Raw genomic sequence first — 12,737 nt, 5'->3', positions numbered from 1 at the left:
GATTAGGAGATGGAAATAGACCAAGTCTACACATAGATTCAATGTGTTTCTTGAAAAAAAAAAGATTATTATTTTTGAAAATAATAAATGGTTGGTGATATTTTTTGTTTTTATTAATTGATAAGGTTTTTTATGATTTAAGTTTTTTCTTTTTTTTTGAAACGTGAATATTCTACTAGAGGGGGCCAGGGATTTTGAACCAATTAATTGATATGATAATGTGGTTTTTAAAAGAATAAAGATTAAGTCATTTCAATCCAAATTTTATTAACTGCTGCAAAACTGCTTGAGTCTATTATAAATTCTTTTTATGTATATTGTATAAAATTAAAATTAAAAGTAAATCTCTTAAAAAACGGTTATGAAGCTTTATACTATTTTATTATAACTTTTCTTTTTAAATTATAAATTCTTGTATATTGATTAAAATTAAAACTAAATCTCTTAAAAAACGGTTATGAAGCTTTATACTAGTTTAGAGTTAATTACATAGTTAGTCCCTGTGGTTTGCACAAAATAGCATATTTGGGTACTAATAGTTTGAAATCACCTTCTAGGGTATTAACTTTTCATTTTGTAACGTTTGGAGGTATTAACCTCTAGGGTATTAACATAGTTAGTCCATGTGGTTTACACAAAATAACATAGTTAGGTACCCATAAGGTTAATACCTTATGATGTGATTTTAAACCTAAAAATAACGTTAATACCTCCAAATGTTATAAAATGAAAAGTTAATACCCTAGAGTGTGATTTTAAACTATTAGTACCTAAGTATGTTAATTTGTTCAAACCATAAGGACTAACTATCTAATTAACTCTACTATTTTATTATAACTTTTCATTTTAAATTTAATCTGAAGTAAATTTACATCTGATAAAAAAAAGTTACTAAATAAAAGTCAAGTTTTGTAATTTTCCAAATAGGTCACTCAGGTTAGGTTTTACTTTTTTTATGAAAAACTCACAATCGAAAAATCATATCTTTAAAGATGAGAAATTTTAAGTGAATTGAATAAAACAATATCGAAAAATAATTATTATTTGTGTTTTTATATTTTATAGATAGATGCTATGCAAGAAAAGAAAAAGTTTATATGTAATTTTATTTCTTTAATTAACTATATGATGGTACACTTCTATGAAAGATTCCACTGGTGATGTTTGGATTAATTTTCTCTTGAAAAAAGCAAAAGAAGAAAACGATAAAAACATGGCAAATGCGTCCATCGATCTTTGCATTATGAAAACTCTTTTAAAGTTGGATTATTGTACATTTTCTACTTATTTTATTATTTGTACAATAAAAGAGAAAAAAACTTATACTATGGGCTTGACACTATGTTAAACTATATGGTTTTCGGATTTGAACATATATCTTTTAACACGTTTCTATGCACCATAAGATATTAATACAAAGCTATTTCAGAATTTACGCAAATAAAGAAAGAGATATATTTTTTGCATAACAAAGAAATTGATCCACCAAAGAAAGAGAATTAAATGGTTCATAAATTAAGAATATTTTTGTGTGAATGGAAAGTCATTCAAGTGTTTTGTTTCATACATAACTAGTTTAAAACCCCGTCTTTTACACGAGTTGCATAAATTTAATTTTATATAATAAACGATACAGTTATTTCTTTAAAATACCTCGTATATTGCACGATTTAAATAAATATAATATAATCGATTAACGCATACGGTTGTGAAGACATGTATTTAAATGATAAATTCGATGCACTATTTACTTATTAAAATTTTAATTGGTTATTTTTTTTATTATTAGATTAGAGACATATGTATTACACGTGGTAGAACCACTAAAATATTAGATGATTACTAATAAGCAAAAAAATAAAAGAAATAATAAATAAATAAGAGAGTTCTATAAAGTTTGTGATTTAATATAATTTTCTTATTTTGTATCCTATTATATATTAAATAATAATAGTATTAAAAATTATAATTCAACTAAATCTAATTTAATTGAGAATAAAAAATTATATGTTTATGTGGTTCTACAAAGGAAAAAAAAAACTTCTTCTATCTCCTACGAAAAAGGAAAATACAAGTTATATATTATTATTAATTCGAAGTTTGATAAAAAAAAGTTTTTATTTTTGTCTAAATTATATTTAGTTAAACTATTGTCTAACAGAAAAAAGAAATTAAAAAATAAGATAAGGAGATTACTGATTCAAAATTTGATAAAAAAAAAGTTATTATCGTTATTTAAATTATATTTAGTTAAAGTATTATTTAATAGGGAAAATAAACTGAAAAATAAGATAAGAAGGCACCAGAGATTGACATGTGTCAAAAAAAAAAGATTTTTATTTATTAGTATAGAAAGATTTCATATCATTCATTTATGTAGTTCAATTGACGTTTGTCATCGCCCTCTAGCATGAATGGATAAGATATTCGCGACACCAATCACCGTCTGGCATCGTTTGAAGAGGATTCACATAAGACGTGTGGCTTTTGCAGCTGATTTAACAAAGAAAATACCTAAAATACCCTTTTTTACTGTGTAAAACGTCGTTACCATATATACACATTGTTCCTCAGTTATGTTGGATATTAATTAATTAATACAACAACAACAACAACCATACCCAGTAAAATCTCACAAATAGCAAAGCTACTTACAGGGTCTGGGGAGGGTGGGATGTAGACAGACCTTGCCTCTATCCATAGGGATAGAGAGGCTGCTTCCAGAGAGACCCTCGGCTCGACAACAAACAACAAACCAACACATCAAGTCAAAGAATATAGAATATAGAAATAAGAAGTCCCCCATACCAAGAGATTGATCCGAGCGACACAATATAATGTAAATCATGTATAATAGCATGCATACAACATCATTTGGACATAAACACAAGAAGGCAATCACCGGAAAAGTCCCTTAAAGAGTAAGAAAAACCTACCTCCTTAAAATACACCTAAGACCTTACTGCAATATCTCCTAGAAGTCCTTAACCCTAATCCTACGCCTCCACGAAGTCCTATCTTGGACCATGTCCACAGAAAGATGCAACTCTACTAAATCATGCCTAATCTGCTCATCCCATGTCAGTTTGGGTCTGCCTCTTCCTCTCCTCCCCTCAACAGTAAGAGTTTCCACTACTCTAACTGGTGCCGTCGTTTCCCTCCGCTTCACATGCCCAAACCATCTCAATCTCCCCTCCTTAATCTTCTCCGATATACTAGCCACTCCTAATCTTTCCCTAAAAACCTCATTTCTTATCCGATCTAACCTCGTGTGTCCACACATCCACCTTAGCATCCTCATCTCTGCTACCTCCATCTTGCGCGCTTGTGTCTTCTTGATAGCCCAACAGTCTGTTCCATATAGCATAGCGGGCCTGACTGCTACCCTGTAAAATTTCCCCTTTAATTTAGTTGGGAACCTCCTATCACACAATACCCCACTGGCTGCCCTCCATCTACACCAGCCAGCCTGTATGCGATGGGTTACATCACTATCTATGTCGCCATCCCTTTGTACCAACGACCCCAGATACTTAAATCTAGTTACCCGCGGGACCAGTTGATCCTCAATGGTGATTTGAGTGTCATCGTCGTCGGCTACACCACTGAAATCACAGTGTAGATACTCAGTCTTAGATCGACTAATCCTTAGACCCTTGCCCTCTAAGGCTACTCGCCACTCCTCTACCCTCACGTTCAGGCACTGTTTATTCTCTGCAATCAACACAATATCGTCTGCAAAAAGCATGCACCACGGAACTGTCTTCTGAATCAACTTGGACAACTCATCCAAGACAACCGCAAAAAGATAAGGGCTCAACGCAGACCCTTGGTGGAGTCCTACCTCCACAGGAAAGAAGTTTGTATCTCCTACAGGCGCGCGGACACTAGTTTCCGTTCTATAGTATGTATCCTTAATTAAGTCTATAAATTTCCCCGGTAGCCCTCGGCCCTCCAAACTATCCCAAATCAATTGGCGTGGGACAGTGTCATATGCCTTTTCCAGGTCGATAAACACCATATGTAAATCTTGCTTCTTCGCTCTATATTTTTCCATCAACCTCCTTAGAATATGTATCGCTTCTGTAGTTGACCTCCCTTTCATGAATCCAAATTGGTTTACTGAAACCTGAGTTTCTCTTCTAATTCTAGTTTCAATTACCCTCTCCCAGAGCTTCATAGTGTGACTTAGCAGTTTGATTCCTCTGTAGTTCCCACAACACTGAGCGTCTCCTTTATTCTTGTATAAAGGCACCACGACGCTATTCCTCCACTGATTTGGCATTTTTCCAGTCTTGAAAATACAATTGAACAAAAGTGTTAACCATCGGACTCCTTCTTCCCCCAAACACTTCCACACCTCAATCGGTATGTTGTCCAAACCCACTGCCTTTCCTCTTCCCATCTTCATAAGTGCCCTCCTCACCTCGTCATGTGTGATCCTCCTTCAGTAGCAATTATTCTGTTGTCGCCTTTGAATCCTGGGATTGCTGCTATCTTGTTGGTATGCCCTACCATTGTTGAAAAGATTATGGAAGTAGGTTTGCCATCTCAACTTAATGTCATGTGCCTTGACTAAAACACGTCCATCCTCACCTTTGATAAACTTTACTACTCCTAGATCTTGTCTTCTTCGCTCCCTAGCTTTAGAAATCTTGAACATATCATGCTCCCCCTCCTTCCTTTCCAAACGTTCGTACATTTGTTTATAGGCTGTGTTTTTTGCATCGGTCACCGCCTTTTTCGCTTCCCTTTTTGCCTTCTTGTATATCTCCCTTACCCTCAGCCGTTCCTCCTCATCTGTGCACCTCAAAAGCTCTCTAAACTCTGTTGCTTATCCTTTATTTTGGTATGCACGTCTTCATTCCACCACCAGGACTCCTTATGACCACCAGTCTTTCCTGTTGTGACCCCTAGCGTCTCATTCGCCACTGTAGTGATCGTAGTCGCCATAGCCTCCCACATCCGGTTTGCGTCGTCGCCTAGTTGCATCAATGTCATCGAGTTAACTTTATCTCTAAACATCATACTTTTTTCTCCCTTCAAGTTTCCCCGACGGATCCTAGGTCTGGTTTTCCTCTCCCCCTCAGTTAGCCTTACTTTTAGGGCTATATCTGCTACTAGCAAATGATGTTGAGTCGCTGCAGTCTCCCTTGGTATAACTTTGCAGTCCATCCACATCCGTCGATCTTCCTGCCTCATCAAAAAATAGTCGATTTGCGTGTTACGTCCTCCGCTACTAAAAGTGATCAAATGAGATTCTCCCTTTCTAAAGAACGAGTTTATAATATTAGGGTAAGGATAGTGTAAAAAGGGCCTAAAGCGTGAGAAGTGTAAGAAGTGTATTATAACACTGTATATAATACTATATAACACCATATAACACCATATAAACACCGTATAACAATATGTAGCACCATATAATACCATATAACACTATGTAACACTATATATCATTATATAACAAATATAACACTATAGGTTGTCTGATAGCATGTCTATGATAGATGTATAGTGTCATATTTGTTATATAATGATATATAGTGTTACATAGTGTTATATGGTATTATATGTTGTTACATATTGTTATACGGTGTTTATATGGTGTTATATAGTATTATATATAGTGTTATAATACACTTCTCACACTTCTCACACTTTGAGCACTTTTTACAGGATCCTCTACCTATAATATTAATTAATATAGTATATAAATAATAAAATGTATCTTGTTTTACATCAGTTTTTTTATATGGTATGCAAGTCTAAATTAATATTTTAACAACTAAAGGACAATTATAACGATGGTAGTGTTCAAAACAAAAACCTAAGAGCATGAATCTCAAAATATTCTAATATGATTGAAAAAAAAGTGTATTCTCCCTCACTCCAATCCTAAAAAACCTACAATTCACGTAATGTCTTTTATCCCGCTAAGAGCATTCACATCCAATCCACTAAAAATATACATACATTTCACTAAAAAACAACTCTTATATCAATATATTTCCACTAAAAACAAATACTTTTTCTCTCTTCTTTTCAATATATATTACATTTTTCTCTCTCTTTCACTCAGTGTGTGAACAGTGTCCCCCCAAATATACAGATTAACAGTAATATTTTCTCTCTCCTCTACTCACAACCACTTTTTATACTCTTTACATTTTAAAAACCTCACACACTATATATGATGGACTGGATGGGAATGCTCTAAGAGCATTCATATCCAAATAACTAAATTATGTGTGTGGTATTTTTAAAATATAAAGAGTATAAAAAGTGGTTGTAAGTGGAGGAGAGAGAAAATGTTACTGTTCATCTGTATATTTAGGGGGACAGTGTTCACCCTCTATAATTTTTTAATATATTTTGAAAGTGGTTGTGAGTGGAGGAGAGAGAAAAGATAATGATAAAGGTATAAAAAAATATTATTTAATTGAAAATGAGAGAGAAAATGTAGTGTTTTTTAGTATAATTTAGGGTGAAAATATGGTGGATTGAATGTGAATGCTCTAAGGTTCTAAAACTATTAATATTAATGCAGCTATGTCGTAAAATTTTACATGGTTGTATGTTATGTAATTCAAATTAAGAGAGAAAATTGTATTTGTTGTATATTTATGATCAGACATTACATCACAACTTATAGCAAATACACTGCACTACGTATAGAAACTATTTAATGAGAATTGTTGGAAATTAGCCTTGATGAACAAGGGTATCGAGATCTTTGTTGTCAATAGCTAACTTGGGAAATGATGTGAAACTGAAAGTCAATGAATTCAAGATTGTCACGGAGCAAATGCATTCGTTCCAAAGATGTGTTGCTATAAGCGGCCTCGAGGGCTGTTCAGATTTGATGAGCGGTTGAGAGACCGAGTATCTCAGCAATCGTTTCTTCGGTGAGGGAGGAATGTAGGACAAGAACGACCTGTTGATCGTTAACGAACCAAGCCGAGTAGGCTGGATTTGGTTGTTCTTTTGAATCAAGGGTGATGGTTTTCAGAGGTGGAGAGATAGAACCATCGATGTAACCGATTAGTTCTTGATTAGCGAGGAGGGGTAAGATTTGGTTGTGCCAATAGAGATAGTTGGTGGAAAAGAGTTTGAGGGTGAGCATGTGGAGTATGGTGGCCATCGGAAGTTTAGTGCCGGTGGTGGTGGTGGAGGAGGAGGATGGAGTTGTCGACATGGTGGGTGATGTGCGTGAAGTGTGTTATATTTTTAGATGTATATTTTAAGCCCTTTTTACACTTTTTAGCCAAGTTTTAAATTTATAAACACGATATTCACTAACACTAAACACACATATGGGCAAGTGCACCCATTGTGGACGTAGTATAGTGTTGGTAAGATACCGAGGTCGTCCAAGGACACAAGAGCTTTTAGTACCGGTTTATCCTCAACGTCTAATCAAATCAAAATGTTAGAAAAAACATTTTTAAACTAGAAAAATAAAACTAACTAAAAATGCTGAAAAAGAAAATAAAAGTAAAAACAGATAGACAAGATGAATCACTTGGATCCGACTCGTGTGTAGTGTAACCTTTGATTATTTTTGCACTTTTGCACTTGTTTAAAAGATTATCTTAGTTATTGTAGTAGGCCCCTCTTTTGAAGGTGACGTTAACCTCAACCCAGTAGTTTGAGTCAGCAAGGATACAATCCTAAAGGGTCGGATTATTGAAAGATAATTAATTAAGTTATTAATGCATAATGTGGTAGGCCCCTCTTTTGAAGGCGACGTTACCCTCGGCTAAGTAGTCTGAGTCAGCAGGGATACAGTCCTAAGTAGCTGGGTTAAAGTTTTAATAGTAGTTTAACTTATGAAGGGATCAAGGAGTTTGGACCCCCGCCATCCAATACCGTTGGGTATTGAAGGAGGTCCTACTAAATTTGACCCAGGTCCTTTGCAGGATCTTTACACTGAACAATGGCAAGACTTTTACCAAACTGTTCCCTTAACCCCCGACCAGGTAGCCAACATACCTCCATATAGACCGTGGAGATATGAATGGTGAAAATCTTTTATTTTATATAGACAATAAAATAATGCCAAGACACCACGGACAAACGATAAGGAAGAATCACCTTCAACATAAGAAACTAGTAATTAAAGTCATTAATACAAATTCAATTAAAAAGTGCAAAAGATTAAAAATAAAACGTATTACACTAAACACTTGTCTTCACCAAGTGATGTAAGAGACTTAGGCAAACATGGTCTTTGATTGTCAAGAACTCTTACAATCAATCTTGGATCCCGAGACGACTCACACACTCTATGATGGCCAATGGATGATGGTGGTGGATGATGGTGTTGTGATGGTGGTGGGTGGTGGGTGAAGTGTGAGAGAGGTGGTGTGCCACGGGATGGGTTGCAAGAGCTCCAAGCACTCCTATTTATAGGCTGAACAGAAGCTCGGGCACGGCCCCGTGTCCATCCCACTCTCTCTCTCTTCATTAATTGCAATTCGCAATTTCATTAAATGCGTCTGCAACAGTTGACCACGCCCCCGTGTCCGCTGAGCACGGCCCCGTGGTGGGCAATAGAAGCTTCTACCAGTTTGTCTTTTATGCTGACACTTGGGCACGCCCCCGTGCTCACTGAGCACGGGGCGTGTTCAGTCTCCTGTCTTCTTGTTTTGCTTTGGGAAGATGCTGTCGGGAGGTCGGGCATGCCACGTTTGTTCCTTTTCTTGTATTTATGTTAGATTTAGCTGTCTTTTTGCTTCTTTTGTTCATTTGAGCTCTTTTAATCCTGAAAATACAAAAGGAAGACAAAAGCACACTTTTTCCAACATTAGTACTAAAAAAGTGTTAGTTTTATGCCACAATTGATGTAATTTATATGTTGCATTTTGTGCACATCAAATAACCCCACACTTGAATCTTTGCTTGTCCTCAAGCAAAACTCTTTATAATGTGGCTTTTTCACTCCCAAATGGAATGGGTAGAAGAGAAGGTTTTTGGGCTTGTCATAGAGTGTCGGGATTTCCAAGATTCTTTAGTTAGGTTTTATTTTTATCTATTTACAATCCTATTCGTCATGATTTATTAAAAACGTTTCATAGGATAAATTACTTATTAGGGCATAACATACCTTTTTAAAATTCCATTTATATACAACTTCACATACCTCACGGGGGATCACTCAACACTCGGCCGAAGGTGTATTTTTAGTGAATCACTCGAGAGTGGCATGGAACTCACTCCTACCATAAGCTTGCCAAGCAATCAATCCTCCTCCTTTTTAACTATATACCTTTGTAAATATCAAGAGGACTTTTTGGGTGAAGGGTTAGGCTTGGGCTAAAGGTGGGTGGTTGGGTTAGTGGTTAGTGAAAGGGCGAAAAGCGTAAAAAGCGTCGGTTTTTGAAATACTTTTTATTTTATTTTGATGAACCATTTCTTTCAAACAAAGTAATTTTTTTGATGAACTTGTTTGTTTATTTGGTTTCATCATCAATATATATATATATATATATATATATATATATATATATTCAAGTCATAAGAAAAACCGAGCTTTGTTACTAAAAGAAAGGGTTAAAATAAACAGGTTTAGGTAGGTAAAAAGGGTGATTGTTTTGGGTTAAGAAATGAAAAGGTTTAGTCTCAAAGGGGTTAACTAGGAGGATTTTGGGTAGGTGGTAAAAAAAAATTGAAAAATAATGGTGTAGAAAGATAAAGGGTTAGTCCTAATACCTCCATCATTTACTTACTTGGGTTTAAGTTGGTAAGGACCGGGAATGCATTGTCGTGGCAAGTTCTAGAGTCGTACGAACCAAGCGGCTATTCACACAAGAAACGAAAAATGAGCATTTAGTGTAAAGATATGTATTTGTATGCTCAATAAAGGCTCAAAACTCACTTTTGTGGGAATGGGTTTTTATGTGATCAAGTATATATAATCAAATTTTAACTAAGCTTGTCATGTCGTTTCATAATTTTCTTATGTTGGTTCTTTTTATCACGACGCTATCGGTTGTAAACTTGTAAAAATATAACCTTGTTAAAACTTGAAATTCCCAACTTAAACTTAGACAAGTAAAAAAAATGAAAATTTTTTGAAAAAAATTTGGGGTGATTAGCGGTTCCAATAGAGTTTTGTGTAAGGCTTGTTGATTAGGACTTGCAAGATTCAAAGTTTTAGCATCCCGCCACACTTAAATTACACATTGTCCTCAATGTGTCTCAAAAATGAGTTTTTAGGTTGATTGAATGTATAAAAAGGTGTTAAAAGCAAAATTTTATGTTACTTGCACACTGGACACGGCCCCGTGGTGACCGGGCACGGCCCCGTGTTCAGGTGCCAGTGACAAAATTTAGTTAAGAGAAACAGAAGCCTGGACACGGGGGCGTGTTCAGTGAACGCGGCCCGTGTCCAGTTACCTGAACTGGGCGTTTTCTGCAGATTGTGCAGTACGGGGCCGTGTTGGGAGGACGGACACGGCCCGTGCTGAACTTGCTGTAATGAAGAAATTTTTGTCGGATGACCCTGTTTTTGTGCATGGGGTGATGTTTCTCGTTTCCCTTGTTATCCTTGACGATCCCGAGTGTGTTTTATTCCTGCAATTTAAAATTAAACTAAAAATTAATCTAAGCTAAACTAAGGATAGTTCCGCGGAATGCCTCCGTGGTGCGCCACGTTTATAAGGGTCCTTGGCTAGACCCAAAGTGAGGTCATATATTTTTCGAGCGGGATGTTTTGCATCCTATGTTGCACCGTCGGAGAGCATCATCCAAACTCGAATCAATGACCTTCATGTAATTGACCGAGTCATCATCCTCTACTCTCTTCCCGACTCCAAACTTCACTTCCTTATCCCCAAACTTCAAAGTAAGTGTTCCGTCACTCATGTCTACCACTGCTTGTGCGGTGGCTAGAAATGGCCTCCCTAGTATGAGGGGGACTTTGGTGTCTTCTTCCATATCTAGTATGACAAAGTCGGCCGGGTAGAAGAAATTGTCGACTTTGACCAATAGATTTTCAGCGACACCTTGCGGGTATTTGAAGGATCTGTCGGCAAGTTGTATACTCATCTTGGTAGGGCTTGTTTTGCCTAGGCCGAGTCGTTTGAACATTGATGTAGGCATGAGGTTAATGCTAGCCCCAAGGTTGGCTAGTGCATTACGAACGGGGGATTCCCCGATCGAGCAAGGAATTGTGAAGCTTCCAGGATCAATCTTCTTTTGTGGGAATTTGTTGAGTAAGAGGGCGGAGCATTCTTCGCCTAAGTTAACTAAGTGCAATGATTCAATTTTCTTTTTATGAGTGAGGAAGTCCCTCATGAATTTTGAGTATTTAGGCATTTGAGTTAGGACTTCGATAAAAGGAATATTAACATGCAATTGTTTTAGTAGATTTTCGAATTTTGCGAATTGCTCATTGGTCTTTTGACGAATTAACCTACCGGGGTATGGAACCGGAGGAGCCTTGGTAGGCTCTTGAATTAGAGGAGAAGCCTTTTCTTGTTGGGGCGGTGTTGTGCTTCCCTCAGTTGGTGGTGGTGGAGCTTCTTCGGAACCCACGGTACGGTTTCTTAATGTTATGAGATGGACTTGTGCTTTTGGGTTTGTTTCGGTATTACTTGGTAACGCGCCTTGTGGTCTCTCGGAGAAATTTTGAGCTAATTGATTTATTTGTTTTTCAATGTTTTGTATACTAGCTTGTTGATATCTAAAATTCTATTCCAATTGTTGAAATCGATTCGAGTTTTTCTTTTCAGTGTCGGAGATGAGGCGAGATACAGTATCTTCAAGCCTTTCTCGTCTACCTTGTTGTTGAGGGAAATTTTGTGACTCATTTCTTGGTTGTTGAAAGTTTATTCGTTGGTTTAGGTTTTGTTGGTTGCTACTATTGCCGGGTTCTTTCCAACCAAGGTTAGGGTGGTTACGCCATCCTTGGTTGTAGGTACCCGTTGGAGGACCCGACGGCCTAGGTCTGTTATCAATGTAGTTTACCGACTCTTGTTGATCATCTGTTTCTTTCATACAACTCCAATTTTCATGTGGCCCACCACACCCTTCACAAGCCATAACCGAGACCGTTTTTGTCATTTCTAACTTTTTGATTTTTGAAGAAAGGGCCTCGATTTGGGCTTGTAAAGAAATGCTTTCGTTAACCTTATGGGCGCCCGGGGCAATAGATTTATTGCCTCGGGGAGTGTGCCACTGAAAATTGGTTTGGGCAATTTCCTCAATTTGATTGTATATTTCATGTGGGTGGCGATTACCTAAAAGTTCCCCGGAGCTAGAGTCAAGTGTTTGTCTTGTGTGTGGCAACAACCCATTGTAGAAAGTGGATAATTGTTGCCATACCGCAAGACCATGATGAGGACACTTTCGCAATAACTCCTTGAACCTTTCCCAAGTTTCATATAAGGATTCCCCATCCTCTTGTGAATAAGTATTAATTTCAGTCATTAATTTAGCCGTTTTAGCGTGAGGGAAATACTTATATAGAAACTTTTGGGCTAGTTCATCCCAGGTGTTTACCGAACCAACTGGGAGGGCGTTGAGCCAAGCTTTTGCTCGGTCTTTTAGTGAAAATGGAAACATTCGAAGGCGTATGGCGTCATTTGATGCTCCATTGATCCGAAAGGTATCACATATTTCTATGAAATTAGTAATATGTAGATGGGGATCCTCGTCCGCAAGCCCATGGAAGGTTGCGGAGTTTTGAAGCATTTGTATCAAATGTGGCCGAAGTTCGAAGTTGTTAGCTTCAA

General features: G+C 36.7%; 1 non-coding gene across 1 annotated transcript; it reads left to right on the top strand.

The window, feature by feature from the left end:
• Positions 1–12,331: 12,331 nt before the first annotated feature.
• LOC118482808 lies at positions 12,332–12,438 on the top strand. The gene has a single exon (XR_004868870.1). It is a non-coding gene; the product is annotated as a small nucleolar RNA R71 (small nucleolar RNA).
• The last annotated feature ends 299 nt before the right edge of the window (positions 12,439–12,737 follow it).

This window comes from Helianthus annuus, chromosome 1, assembly GCF_002127325.2.
Source record: "Helianthus annuus cultivar XRQ/B chromosome 1, HanXRQr2.0-SUNRISE, whole genome shotgun sequence".
Taxonomy (NCBI): domain Eukaryota; kingdom Viridiplantae; phylum Streptophyta; class Magnoliopsida; order Asterales; family Asteraceae; genus Helianthus; species Helianthus annuus.
The sequence above is the reverse complement of the archived record's forward strand: the minus strand, read 5'-3'. Positions and strand labels throughout refer to the sequence as shown.